Raw genomic sequence first — 16,286 nt, forward strand, 5'->3', positions numbered from 1 at the left:
CCTTATACAAAAATATATGTAAATGTGCTACTTCCCCTGATGGAATTTATATTCTTGCAGGGTAAATTTAATGTAATATTTTTTTTAAAAATTGAAAAAGAAATGAACAGGTTAATTTTTAAAAGAACATGGAAAGACCTACATAAAATTATGAAGATCAAAAGGAGAAACAAGAGAACATTATATACAGCAACAGAAGTATTGTTTGTAGAATAATTTCCATATGTCCACTTTCAGAGAAAGAATTGATAAAAAGTAAAGAAACAAAATATAGTTTCATATGTATATTTTTTGTCCAATGATGCCCCCTCTAGTATGAGGAAGGTAGGAAGGGATATACCTCAGCATTTTTATATAAAACAAATGAATAAAAAATTTTAGAAATAAAAGAAAATACAATATTTATCTATTTCTCATAATGTCAACCAAAGTGAACTGTATATAAAATACCAATATGATCCAGTCATGTGACACATAATAAACTCTTGTGGTTTCCTATTGCTAATAGAATAAAATATAAATTCCTTTACCTAACTGTTAAAACCCTTAATACTTGAGGTCCAAGCTTCTTTTCTGGCCTTAAAATATACTTTTTATCTTTCTACTTTCTATTGCCTAGTCAATAATACATCATTGCATTTCTCACCTCCATGGCTTTGCATTGGGCATTCTCCATCTCTAGAACACACGTCAGTTCTGCTCTATCTCTTAGAATACTTGGGTTTTCTAATGCTCAGCTAAACTCTCACCTCATTCAAGAGGTCTTTTCTGGCCCTCAGTGTTTTCTTACTAAGGTAATATTAAATATGGTCTGCATTTATGATGTATCTACTGATTTATTCGTGTTTTCTTCCCATTATTAAGTTTCTTAAAGGCAGGGCTGGTTTTTGCTTTTTCTTTGTATCCTCAGAACTAAAAAGTAATGCTTAATACCTATTAATTATTTAATAAATGACTTTTCATTGGTTGATTAAATATCTATGAGAAGACATTTCAGATAGAAGTAAACATGACAAAAAGCTTTTCTTAACTAATTTTACTTTTTGACATCACTGACATCCCATGGCATTCAATTTTTGTTAGAAAGGAGTGCGAGAGGAGAACAAAACAAAATATAAATACTATACTGAACAAACTTTCATATATGATTGTAATGGAATACTACTGAGCCATAAGAAATGACAAGACGATCACAAAAAATCCTGAAAAGATTTATATGAAATGATACAATGTAAAGGAAGCAGAATTAGAAGAACTTTGTACACAGTAACACAATAATGTATGATGACCAACTGTGAATGACTTAATTATTATCAATAAGGCAAGAATCCAGGACAGCTTCAAGAGATTTGTGATCAAAAAGGCTACCTAGCCACTGCCATAAAACAGTCTGAATGGAGATTGAAATATACCATTCTTCACTGTATTTCCTACATAAATTTTCAATAGGGGTAAGCCATATATGTCTTGTTTCATAACACAATGAACAGGTATTAGGCATTATTTGATAATATATGTATTACCTATATCATATTAAATGCCTTATTAGAAATGGGGGAGTGATGAGCAGAAGAACAAAAAAGAATAAGACATTTTTAGATATAAGTTATATAAGAAATGTTTTTCTCTTGGACAAGCATATTTATTATAATTGATTATACATTCCTAACACATAATATGTTTTATATGATTATGTTATGCATCATATTATGTATATATATACATAATAAAAATAAATGGTAACAAAAAAAAGCAACACTACATTGTTTCAGTGACTTGACATGCAACAGAAAGCCCAGAAAAAAGAAAGATAACTGTTTACCAATTTTTTTTCATTCTTTTTCAGGGTCAGAGTTTGGCCTGAAATGGATATTTAAAGATACAATTTATTTGGTTGGAGAAAGGGAGGGCATTTAATTCTAGGAAAAGGACAAAACAATGAAAAATAAATGAGACAGGAATAAGGTATGTGAGTGTGTGTGTGTGTGTAGGTTATGTACAGTCTTCCATGACAGAGAGATGAAGGGAAAAAGAGGAAGAAGTGAAAACAGCAGTGAGGGGATTGAAAAGGAGTGTGTTTATATAAGAGAGGTTTGTATAGGTTAAATTACTCTACTTCTGTCCTTCCTTCCTTCCTTCCTTCCTTCCTGAGGGAGAACCTTTAATGTCAGGATAAGTCATTCATTATATTGGGATACATTTAAAAGTCTAAAATAAGTTAGTGGTCATATATAAGATATCTATGATGCTCTTGTTTCCTGGTCTGGAAAATCAACTAGTCTGATACCAGACCTGAACCATCTGATCCACCTTATTTAGAAACTCATGACTTAGGGTTCTTCTTAGAAAGTGTCTACCCACATAGTAGGTCCTGCAGTCCTTTAACTTTAATACTGGATTTTGATTAATGGAGTAAGGGGAAAAAAGATCCTTTTCCTATTCTGAGGTTACCATTTCTCCTAATCAGTTGTCTTTAAGCAAAGTTTCTAGAGAATATTATCATTTCTTTTCATAATCTAAACTTTACCTACCCTTCAATATCAAGTTTCATCTCTACCTACTCAATGCCAGGGCATGGATTATGAAAATAACACTGGTCTTTGGAGTCAGAAGAGTTGAGTTACTGTTTCATATCTAATACTTATTAGCCATATGACCTTGGACAATTCACTTAAATTCTTTGATACAATTTTTAGCTGCTTTGAGAAAAAAAAAAGCTTTCTATATTTCAAAAACATGATATACTATCACATCTTCCCTATTCCTACCTTTCCCTTCTCATTTACTGAATTTCTATGCATCCTTCCTTAAAGCATAATTCAAATCCTACCTTTTTAATAAAGCTCCCTCCATAATTAGTAATAATTATTTCCTTCATACCTGAACTGACTCTTTGTTATGCTTTTCCCAAATAAATGTGTCATATGACATTGTGTGTTATAATTATATTTGATATCACATCTCCTATAAAATGGAAGCTCCATTTATAAACATATTATGGAATTATAAGATCAATTATTTAGACAGATAGGAAAACTCAGAGGCCAATAGTCCAAATGCCTCATTTTAGGGATGAGAAAATCAAGGCCCAAAGAGATTGAATAATGTGCCTAAGTTTACACAGATATGAAGTGGCAGAGTCAGGATTTTAATCCAGAGCCTAAGAATCTAAATTGAGCAATCCTTTCACTGTACTACATAATTGATCTCTTCAGTATCTAGCACACAATTCGGGTCATATTGTGTTTAAAATAGTTGTTGAAAGAAGAAACATATTGTGCTATTATGAAGTCTTCACCAGCCACCCCAATCTTATACCATATTAAACTTTCCTTCTCCTGAACCCCTTATTTTCTTTGTCACCCCCATGACTGATCAATTACAACCTTGTATTGTGTCCTAATTCCCTTGACCAAATTGTAACCAAGATGTGTGCTTTATATACTCATTGCATCTCTTCTAGTATTTAGCATGGAATTCTGCATGCAACAAGCACTTTACATTTGCTTATAGATTGATTAGACACGTGTGAATTCAGAAGATGAAGCTTGGGATTTTCAGGTGTCTAACTGATGTTGCCTCTGACTGCATTTGTTGGGTTCTTCTGTAAAGAACAATCAGCTTCCACTGGGGACTACTGGCTGTTCCAGGGCTGCTTTTTCTTACACTACAAGGTAGAGTGGCAAACTCTTCCTGGCCCTTTACTCCCTCCGTATAACAAGAAAAAAATGTGGTCTTAGAAATGAGAACCTTTGAACTGTCTAAAAGAAAAATCCTTTCTAAATCCAACGTATTATTCACCAACTGCAAGCCTAAAGGCTTAGTTTTGCTTTGAAACTTCAAATCCACCAAGTTCTGGGGCAGTGTCAGACTGACAAATCATATCCCCATCTCCCTTTCTCAAGAGTTTCTGATCTGCTCTGTGGCTAATGGAAACCTGAGGAGGATGTGGGAATCGATGGGTGGAGTCCGGGTTGTATGTTATAGAATAAATGAAGGTGGTATAGACTACTTCCCAGAATCCATAACAAATTGTATGTTTTACTTGAGCAATAGACAAATGATGGTTGAGGGAGATGACATTGTTTTTAATATTTGGTTTTAGAAAGCAAAATATCAGTCACTCACTTTACCATGGAGAAATTATTTCATCACTTCTGACCCTCAGTTTACCCAGTTATAAAATAAAATAAAAAATATACACACCTGACATCCCATGATGAAAAAAATATGCAAAGTTCATGAATGGTATCTGAATGGGATACACCTCTTTCATCTATACTCACACTTGTGTTAACGTCAATATATTTGGCATTCCATAGGATTAGGATGGCTGAGTACTAGAAGGTATATTTCATGCCCCTATTATGAACAGGTCTGGCTAACATTTCTGGATTCTCAGTGTTACCTGGGGCCAACTCCAACCTATTCAAAGGATTGACTGAGTCCTGTAGGCAGTTAGCTAAGGCTCAATGCCTGAACACCCTGGCAGTCAAGGGCACTGTGTGGAATCTTCCAGGATGATAGAAAGTACAGCTGGCAGACAACATTATGGCAGCTCTGAACCCTCCAACTTAAAAGTTGGATAAAGAGAAGGTCTACTTTGGAGTCTTGCCAATGCCTGAGAAATGGGAAGAATTTCTGGGAAAGAAACTCAGCACAAGAGCTGGTGTGTTCCCACTACCTCAGCCAATGTAAGACATGCCCAAGAAGCAGTGCACATAATCCATTGCATGTCTTGTAACCTTTTAGAGAAGTCTTAAAACATCTTGAATTTGGAAAAATTATGTGAACAAACAAAAAATAGACTGAGCAGAAAAATAATTTGAATATATATGTACCTATATATATATATATGTATATATATATATAAAGAATAGACTTTCCAGGTGGATTGGTAAGGGATAACATAGACCACTGAATAGTTATAAACAGAGAATTAACAAAAATTTTATTTTAAAATTTACAGAACAAAAATATTGCAAAGTTTAGAATGGAACATATATAGAATATTTGCTTATTACTAGACCATGTTATATATGTGCATATACATATTTATGCACTTAAAACAAATTGTATATAATAAATCTCATGACTTCTTTTATTACCTCGCTCTATATTCTTCTTTGAATAGTGAAATATGAAAGGAATCGTATGAGGAAGATCTGAGAAGTATGTCGATCTGAGGCTTGGTATGCAACTTCTAGAAAGGCATGGATATGAGAGATGGAGTAGCACATGTAAATCATAGTAAAAGTCCAGTTTTGATGAACCATATAGTGTGTGCAGAAGAATAATATTTAATAAAGCTAGAATTATAAGTCAGAAAGATGTTCAATAACAAGCAGAGGAATTTTGTTGATTGATTAATTAATTAGGGAGACACTGTAATGTATTAAGGAGGGGATTGACATTGTCATGATTGTGCTTCAGGAATAATCACTTCAGGAACTATTTTGAGAGTGATTTAAAGAGATAAGATATGCAACAGGTAGCCCAATTTATATAGTTACCTTGTACAACAGTTCGGATATGAAAGGATAAAGGCAAGAACCAGGGTAGTGACTAAATGAATGGAGAGAAGAAGGGAAATTTAAGAGAATCTTTGGAAACAGGATTTTTGGAGTGAAGATGAATGAGGAATTGAGCGGTTTGAGAATATCTTCCAAGGAATTTCTTTAATATCCACTCACTACCCAGAGGGTGAGATAGACAAAAAGAGAAAAAGAGACAGAGAGAATAGCAGCGACACAAACACACACACATAGAGAGACAGAGACAGAGACAGACAGAAAGAGGGAAAATCTCCTAGATATTAGTATCTAAATATCATTATATTTTTTTTTGTATTTTGAAAGAAGTTGAAGAGCAAAAAGAAGAAAAACGAATATGCTGACTAAACCAGAAAAAAAAAGCTGTCAATCAATAAGAGCTAGTCCTCTAGAACCTCTGTCAAGCAAATGGTCATTTTACAGCCCTGTTACCCAGCAAGATTTGAAGCATTCTGGGAGCTGAAGATGTTTCTAGAGTTCACAATTACTATCAAAAATTATCAAGAACATTTGAATTGTTGAAAAGACTCACTGATCTCACCCAAGGGCATATGGTTGAGAATACTCAAAAGCTTAAGGGAAAGGGAATTGAGTACAATGGAGACTCTAGCCCTAAACCTCAGGCACAGTTTAAAGATGTTTGGTTGAAAAATGTAAATAGAAGACTAAAGATTTGGCTTGCAAGTGACAGATGTACCACTGTTGGCCCTTTAAATTAAATATGGACACCAGCATAGCTAACATCTTTATTCCAGGATGAGGATGGCCACTGGAAATCTATTGCATTTTCTGGTAGAGGAATCACTTAATGTGAGTCTCATTATCCAGCCCATAATTCAAAATTCTTGGCATTGGCAATGATTATCACTGATAAATATTAAGACTGTAGGGAGTTCGAGTGTAAATATGGATGGACACTGATACACAGCAATCAATGTAAAGTTGTAAGCTTTGGAAGCTGAGATAGTGGTATTCCAATCTAAGTTTAAGATGGTGTAGCATTCTTTACCACTCAATGAATACTAATTTGATAAAGATAATCTACTTTATAGGACCCATGCATTAGAAAAACACTGACATCTGTTTCTTTGAAAGAGTAATAGAGCTTATTGAATTCTGGGTTCAGATTGCACCGATGACACTATCTTTGTGGTTTTCTTGGGCCTCATTTTACTCATTTCTAAAATGAGAATATTATATTAAGCCTATAAGGCCAAGTCATTCATCTATCTTTTTGTTACAAATAGCCTAGACCTGTTCATATCATAAATCAAATACTGTTTTCTAGTTATTGTAGGGTCCTAGATTCAGAGATGAAAGGATTTTACCAAACTCCCTTGTTTTACATGTGTCTATACATATGTGTATATATATGTGTTACATATGTGTAAATATTCATATACCCATGTATGTATCTATGTGTGTAATGTAGGTATCAGAAGAGGAGATTGGGACCCAAGAAACCCACTAGAAGACCTAGTGAGGCCTAAAATAAAATATAATGCTATGTGCTGTTTTTGCACGTGACCTGTATGTTGAGTCTACCATACACAATGATTTATGTTTGATGTGGTACTCAATTTTATGTTTTCATAGATTAATGGAATAAATGAAGTAGATGACAGATAGACATACTTTTCTCATCTTTAGACTCCTTTCCAAATATGCTAAAATCATCTAAGGTCATTTAAAACCAGTTTGTATCAGGCAAGCAAAACATTTCTATTTATTTATTTGGTTGGTTGTTGGTTTGTTTGTTAATTGTTTTTTATTTAGAATATTTTTCCATGGTTACATGATTCATGATCCCCCCATCCCCCGCTTTCTCCTCCCCCCACCAAAATTGACAAGCACTTCCAGTGGGTTATACATGTATTATTGTTCAAGCCTATTTCCATGTTATTCATATTTGAGGTAGAGTGATCCTTTAACATCAAAACCCTAATCACATCTGTGTTGCCCTATGTGGTCGATTATAATTTTTTCAAATGTATTTTTGGTTCCACAGTTCTTTCTCTGGGTATGGATAGTGTTCTCTCTCACAAGTTCCTCTGGACTGACCTGGGTCATTGAATTGCTACTGGTAGAAAAATCCATTACATTCGATTGTACCACAGTGTATCAGTCTCTGTGTACAATGTTTTCCTGGTTCTGCTCCTCTCACTCTGCATCACTTCCTGGAGGTTGTTCCAGTCTCCATGGAACTTCTCCACTTTATTATTCCTTTCAGCACAATAGTATTCCATCACCAACATATACCACAATTTTTTCATCCATTCCGCAATTGAAGGGCATCCCCTTGTTTTCCAATTTTTGGCCACCACAAAGAGTGCAGCTATGAATATTCTTCTACAAGTCTTTGTCCTTATTATCGCTTTGAGGTACAAACCCAGCAGTGCTATGGCTGGATCAAATGGCAGACATTCATTTTGAGCCTTTGAACATAGTTCTAAATTGCCCTCCAGAATTGTCAGACCAATTCACAACTCCACCAACTGTGTATTAGTGTCCCAATTTTGCCACATCTCTTTCAACATTTATCATTTTCCTTTGCTGCACTTCAGAGTTGTGTTAATTTGCATTTCTATAATCAGGAGGGATTTAGAACACTTTTTCATGTGATTATTGATAGTTTTGATTTCTTCATCTGAGAATTGCCTATTTATACCCCTTGCCCATTTGTCAATTGGCTTGAATTTTTGTAAATTTAATTTAGCCCCTTATATATTTAGGAAATTAAACTTTGTCAGAAAGTGTTATTATAAAAATGTTCTCCCAGTTTGATGCTTTCCTTCTAATTTTGGTTGCATTTGTTTTGTTTGCATAAAACTTTTTAATTTGATGTAATAAAAGTCATTCATTTTACATTTTGCAATGTTTACTATCTCTTGCTTGGTCTTAAATTCCTTCCTATTTCCTTGTTATTCATATTTGAGTGATCCTTTAACATCAAAACTCTAATCATATCCATATTATCCTATGTGGTTGATCATAAATTTTTCACAGATTTCCCACAGATCTGACAGGTATACTACTCTATGTTCACCTTATTTATTTATGATTTCACTCCTTATATTTAAGTCATTTATCCATTTTGAATTTATCTTGGTATAGGGTGCAAGATGTTGATCTAAATCTAATTTTCCCCATATTGTTTTCCAATTTTCCCACCGGTTTTTGTCAGATAGTGAGTTCTTATCCCAAAAGCTGGAATCTTTTGGTTTATCGAAAACTAGCTCGCTGAGGTAATTTACCCCTAATCTATTCTATTGATCCACCCTTCTGTCTCTTAACCAGTACCATATATTTTGATGACCACTGCTTTATAGTACAATTTAAGATCTGGTACTGCTAGGCCCCCATCCTTCACATCAGGCAAGCAAATTGTAAGAAGGACATATATTTAAAAATAAAATATTTACTGTAAATTATTAATAAAGAAAGCAAATAGTTTCAACACCCACAGCCTCAGGATTAAACCCTCATGCCTGAATTAATAATATACTGAAAAGCAGTTTCCTCACTTCAGTGTGAGGGACACTATGGCAAATTGTGTATTGCATGGCCAGTGTGAAATTGAGATCATTCTATATAGCATCTGTATCTCTGCACAGTAAATCTTATGGATACTGACTCTCTATGAGTACAGGAAGCTTTTTCATTTCTCAGTTCTCAGCCTTGGCTCTGGTCATTAATGTTTTCTTCTTGCGATTCTCTTTTCTTCTCTATAGCCTTGCCTTCCCAATATGTAAGCACAGCATCTTTTAGGAAGGGAAGTCTCAGGCTACTTGCAATCTTTTAGAGTATAGGCTCTTATAGGAAATATGTGCACTGATTAGATGGTCTTATGCCTGCTACACAGCATGTTGGGGAATGTAGTCTTGTCATCATCCAGCTATGTTTACATATATGTGTTATTATCTAGGACATAAGTTGCCTGAATCTTTAGATACTGGGGCATCTAACAGATGAGAATCACGGCTGGCCATAAGCAGAGAGAGCATAAATGTTTGCTTACATGCAGTGACTTAATTAGCAGAGAGTCCTTAGTCCTCCATTCACTGGGGTAAATACCATCTTTATCACTTAGATTTCAAAGAGCTGCTCTTTATACTTTTGGACATTGGACTTGAAAGCTTTGGGTATCTCAGAATCTGCTAATACAAAATCAAGCTGCAAACTCACCATTTTAAGAAGGTACATTGATTTTGCCTCTATATCTGTTCCTTCTCTTAGCTTGATCTCATAATGATGTGCTAACAATCTCTACTTCCTTTCTCTACAGGAAAAAAAAAATCTACATCATTTGTATGTTCTTTTAATATAGCTTCCTTGACATTTTCTAAATCCATAATTTTGCTTCTTATTTCCTTTATGTCACTGGTCCAATATGTTAACTTCATTGGACATCTCAACTTGTTTTCTTTCTTTTTTAAAAAATAAGAAAACTGTAACTGAATCCCTCAGAAATTCTTTCCCAGTCTGATTATCCAAGTATTTCACCTTCGATGCTATGTGACTCCACTCGTACTCATAGAGCTAATCTCTTGCAGTATTGAACCCTCAGTTTCAATGTTTTCATTATATTCTCATTTCTAATACTATACCTCACTTGTCCTTACCCGTGAGTTTACCTTGAAAAAAGTGAAGTATAAACTCTTTCATTTCAATCTGATTCTCTTCTACTTTTAAACTGTACTTTCTAATTCACTTACACCACTGAGTGCAAAGAAGGAATCCTATTAGACCAAATATATTTGCTAGTTCCTGAAATATTCATATATAGATGTGCCATTCAAGGCTTGCCATCTGCAAAGGGTGCAAATGAACCAAAAAAAATCTAACAGTAGCCCAACCTTACAATATATAAATTCTGCATCTCAGATTTTCAAAAGAGTATGCGCTTCCATACAATCATCTCTATTATAGATCCCTTACATCTTATAATTTCATCAAATGGCCCAGGGACTCAATTAATTGGGGTCCCTTGATTAACCTCATGTTCTTAATTATCTCTAAACATTCAAAGTGATCCATTGCTAAAAAAGATCAAACACTAGTCTGAGTCATTCAGGAAAGACAGTCACATCTAGCTAGTGAGATCAGGGAAAGTTTTAAGGAGGTAGAATTGGAACTTGACTTTGAAAAAGGAGAAGAATATTAATAAGTGGGAGGTAGAGAATTCTTTTGTAGGTATGGAGGAATTTTATGGACAAAATTATGGAAGTGAAAGAAGGTGCTAAGAGACCAAGGAACACTATGAGTACAAAGTGCAATCAACAAGGAAGAGTAGGTTTAAATGAGCCTGGGAAGGCAGATTGAACTATAATTTGGAGAACCATGAATGACAAAGTAAGGAATTTCCATTTAATTCATTAGCCCACTAGCAATATTTATCGCGGTGAGATATGAGGTTTTGAAACACCAATATGAAATGATCCACAGAGACTATCACAAATTGTGATAGATACTCAAGGTAGATTCTTTTTCCCCTTTCAGGAAAAAAAATTAAAACTGTAGAATTATGCTCTCTCACCCACCAGAGTATTAGGAACATAGCTTTGGCAATAGTATAAATAATGGAGTTGTGAGTTTCAATGATCAGGAAGGGATATCAATTAGGAGAAAATACTAGTCCAGGAATGAGGAGTCACTGTTTCAGAAAGACACTTATGGTGGAATGGAAGGATAATTGAACTCCATACCAGAGAACTTAGGGTTGAATCCCAACTCCATTACCTTAGATGTGATGATGATCTGAAGAGCTGTATTATAGTACATTTCCAGTCTTTCTTTCTAAAGTATAAGCTCATTGAAGAAAATGGCTATTTGGTTATGTTTCTACCTGTTATCTTGCTCAGCATAGTGCCTGGCATGGAATAGATACTCAATAAACATTTGCTCAATTGAATAAGTTCTGTTACCACCTTAGTAATAGCTATTTTAAATAGAGGGAATTCCAAATCATTTAAGTTCACAGACAATCAGGAAGTTAATGTTTAATTTTTCCTCCTCCTGTTTAACCACATCCAGATTTCCTTGGTTCATAGACCCCACATTCCAGATTCCCGTGCAATATTGAACTTTATAACATGACTGTCCTTTCATCACCCCAAGCATCTCCAGTTGTGCTTTCTTTTAACTTTGACCTAAGCATTTCCTTAGTACTGGAACTACCTGTAGCTGTCCTCTGCTCTTCCACAGTAATGTATTGGATCTTTTGACCTGAGGAATTCATCTTCTGCAATCATATCTTTTATCATTGCAATACTATTCATGGAGTTTTCTTGGCAAAGATTCTTGGAGAAGTTTGCCATTGCCTTTTCTAATACATCATCTTCTGTAAGAACTCTCTGCTATGACCTGACCATCTTGGGTGACCTTTCATGGCATAGCTCAGAATTTCCTTGAGCTACTCTGCCATGATAAGGTAGTAATCCAGGAGTGGATATGTTGACTTAGAAAAAGATGAATTAACATCTTGTTATATTATATTTTATTCATTTTGCTTAACATTTTCTAATTACTTTTTAATCTGGTTTGGGAAAGAATTTTAATGGTTTGGTAACTCAACAGTCTCATAGTAGACTTATAATTCATTTTTATTCCTTTCCCATCATATATTTTAGTTCCTTTTAAAATTGAGGTACAAAAAAGATTTAGTGATAGTGCAACAACTAATAAGAGTCAGAACCAAGAAACCTGGAACTCTCCTTTCTCTAAATGCATTGCCTTTTCAACTCAACCATACTATGGAAAAGGACTCTTTAGTTTACTCAAGTACCCTCCCAGGTCCTTACTATTTTTACCAAAAAAGATTATCCAGCTTTCTACTTAATTACCTAACTATCTATCTTTCTGTCTATCTACCTACCTACCTACCATCTATCTAATAATTTATCAACATACATCTATCTGCTGAAATTATTTTTAAAACTTCTGTTATGTAAATGTGAAATATTAATTAGATATTATTAACATCAATACTGTCTTTCTTTGCACTACTCTAAGTCTCTCCATGTGTTTTTATTTGCTATAGATTCTTTATTAATATTCTTATATTAGGTAAAACACCATCTTCTATTATTGATCTACTAATAATAGAGGATATGAGAAGGAACAATACAAGGGTTTGGACTTTTTAAATGCTATGCAAAGTCTCTTTAAACATTATGGCCATCAAACTTTATTTGGCACAAGTCCTTCCCTAGATTTATCATCCTTGGACCTAGTGGTAGTTGAATTTAAAATTAATTCATTCTAGGGACTACCTTTATTGTGGATTTTTTGTTGTAGATTTTTGTGGCTCATTTTTTTGTTTGTTTTTCTTCTCAAAAATCATTAACTTCTATCCTAAGTTCTATCTGTCTTTGTTTGTGTCTCTCTCCCTCTCCTTTTCTCTCTTATTCCTTTCTTCTTCTTTTCTTCTCAGTGCCCTCTCATGCTTCCCTCTTCCTTGCTTCTTCCTCTTTTGCTTTATTTCTCTCCCCACCTTCTATAATTTTCAGTTTTACTGAGAGGATAAATATTATCCAAATTTCCCTAAGTTGTGGTTAAGAATTCTGGATAATGATTCCAGCTGCATTTTGACTCCATATTCTGTGAGGATCTTTGAAGGGACTTTGTTCACACAAAAATTCCCTTTTCTTTGAGAATCCTTGGGAAAACATGAGAGAGCTTGGGGACACCCTCAGAGAATTAATAGTCACTGAAAGAGAGCTAGGTATAGTGAGTTACTTTCTTGAAGTTATTGGAATATTTTGTCAAAGTCTGCTTTAAGCAGAGAAAAGGGAATGGTCAGACTGGCATCTCCTGATATGGTTATGTCTAGCAGTACTTGTGCCCATTCTTGCTGTGTGTGGAGCTGAACGCTGTGCACACACCTTTTGAGAACAAGACCTTTACTTATCAGTCATCTCTACAGCTCCTGCTCTCGTGCTGGGTATTGTGAGACCCATATACTTCCCCTATCAATTCAGCCAGGCCTGCCTTTTGTGGGAGCACCATTCTTTTCTGGCTGTTATTGTTAGCCTAGAATTTTCATAATAAACTTGGAGCAAAACAGAACAGTTTGCAAGGAGTGTGGAGCAATGGGCCTTTGTACCTTCCCATTTTAGAGCCAAACAAAGAATTCAGAGAGGCTGATAAAAAAGATCCAGCGATGGGAGTTGTACTCTTTCATCATTACACATCAGCACAAAGGAGACACTTCAGAGCAACAGAAAAAATGCCAAAGCAAGTGCAACAACATATCAGGAACCACAGATGTACAAGTTGTCTCAAATGTTTGTGTATAGGTGATCTATAGTAGGTGGCTATGCGATTTGCACTTCAAGTAGCAGAAGAAGGGACTCAAATACGTCCCTTCCTACCCTAAGAAAGGGCTTAAAAATCCAAACATTAGTATTATTCCTCAAAGGCCTTTTGGAGACACATGTTGTTGTTTTTAATGATTAAAGGCATGGTTATCTGGAAGAAGAAACATATTAGTAAATAAATAAATAATCAGAGCTGAGGTAATTGAACCAACCTCGTTTCACTCTAGAGAGCTAGAGCCAGAGAGGAAAACAAAGAACAGACATTTTAATATAACAGAGTAAAGGAAGATCTTAAATGGAACATTAGCTTTCCCAACACTAGTAAGAATCTTCTTTGAAAAATTCCCAATATATAGTTATCGATTTCTAGTCTTTGGGAATTGAATACCTTCTGGAGGAATCTGTTCATTTTGAGAACCAAACTTACTTTCAAGAGATCCTTCTTTATGTTCAGCTGAAATCCACAATCCTTCAATTGTCACACAATCACTCTTCGTTTTCCATTCTGGGGCCTTCAGAGTCAAAGAAATCTCCTTTCTATAGATTAATCCTTAACTTATTTGTGAAAGGCAATCATATTTCATCATTAGGTCACACTCTGATCTTCTCTTCTATAGACTCAACAACCCTATATCTTTTTTTTATAATTTTTTATGGCATAGATTCAATTCACTATTCTGATTGTGACTTCTTTTGCTTTTAGTGGAGCTTATACTGAACTTTCAAATAAATGGTATACAGAGTTGGTACAAAACACCTCAAATTTGAACATCAGGGTAGAGTACTGCAATACTTTCTCTTATTCTTTGTTGTGAAAACCTCTGCTTCCATTAATGCACCCTGAGATCACATTAATATGTTTGAATGCTATGTCATCCTGCTGACATATTGAGCTTAAAGTTAATTAAAGCCTCAAGATTTTTGTTGGTGTGAGTATTTCCCCAACCATTTCTCTACCATTCTAAATTTGTGAAATTGACATTTTGAACCCATGGACAATATGACATTTATCTCCATTGACATCTAGTTGGTTCAAGTCCAGTCTGTGAAGACCTTTTTGGATCCATATTCTGTTATCCAATATATTAGTTACACCTTCTAGCTTCAAACTGTATAAAAAAATTAAAAAAGAGATACCCATGATAGCTATACTTTCATTCAAGTCAACAAAAGACATTTTGAATGAAATAAAGACAAAGACAAAGGCCAAGAGTTCTCCACTAGAGGCATTCCTATCATTAATGAATGCCTTTCAGTTATGGCATTCAATCAGCTACAAAACCATGTAAATGCATGATCATTAAATACACAATTCTTTGTCATGTTCCTAAGGATATAGACTATCAAGTTTCTTGAAAAATCTTCAATAAAATATGGCCACTATATGTTCAAGTCTATAAATATGATGACCATGTTTTAAAGAAGGAAAAAGATAAGATGTGTTTGGCATGACTTCATCTTCATGAATTTCAATTAGTTTGTTTTGATCACCTTTTTACTTTCTTAAAATATCACTTTTAATATCCCATTTCAGAATTTTAATAGAAATGGATGCTATACAGTCCTAGGCTTCTTCTTCAATCTGATCCATACACTAGTGTCAAACTAATTTCTTTGTGCTTATGTTTTGCACACATTAAGTCACTTCATACTTTAGACATCATATGTAAACCTTAAATGGTTTGTACACACATAACTTTCCAGTGATTCTACATTCTACTGAACAAAGTCCAAATCTTTAACTTGACATTGATGGAATTCTACAATCTGAAATTGACTTTCTATTCTATTCCCAACTGCTTCTGTATATAAATCTGCTCATCTATTCAAATGTGTATATTCGGTGAGACTAAAGATATTTTAGCTGTTTTCTCACTCAGTTATTATCCCTTTCTAGCATATTTTTGGTCCCTTTTCTAATAATACAAATTCTCTTTCTTCAAGGTAGAGCCCAATATTTTCTTTTCTATGAAGGTTCTTCTCTCTGAAACTTACAGTGAAATATCTCTCCTCGAAATTCCTGACTCAAAAAATAGTTAATATTTATACTACTTGTTTTAAACACAGAATGTTTAAAAGCTTCCTGCTTAGTTCCCCAAAATCATATGACTAGGTTGGGGAAATAGATTTTTGTGAATAGTGAAGGACTCTTGATTTAAAATTAACTTGTCCCTTGAAAATATAAGGATACCAATTAATCATGCTCTCCATATCTCTGGAAAGAAACAATGAACTAGAGATGAAGACAGACATGTTTTCAGACAAGGAAAATGTATGAGTAAGTTTAACATGACTATATTTATTTGTTACAATTCTATTTTAAGGAAGGAGGAAAGTTAGCAGGCAATGGGAAAGGTATTTTACTGGAGAATAGAATAGCATGAATAGTGATTTCTCTTTGCCTTCTCCTAAGATG

The sequence above is a fragment of the Monodelphis domestica genome, chromosome 3 (assembly GCF_027887165.1).
Source record: "Monodelphis domestica isolate mMonDom1 chromosome 3, mMonDom1.pri, whole genome shotgun sequence".
Taxonomy (NCBI): Eukaryota; Metazoa; Chordata; class Mammalia; order Didelphimorphia; family Didelphidae; genus Monodelphis; species Monodelphis domestica.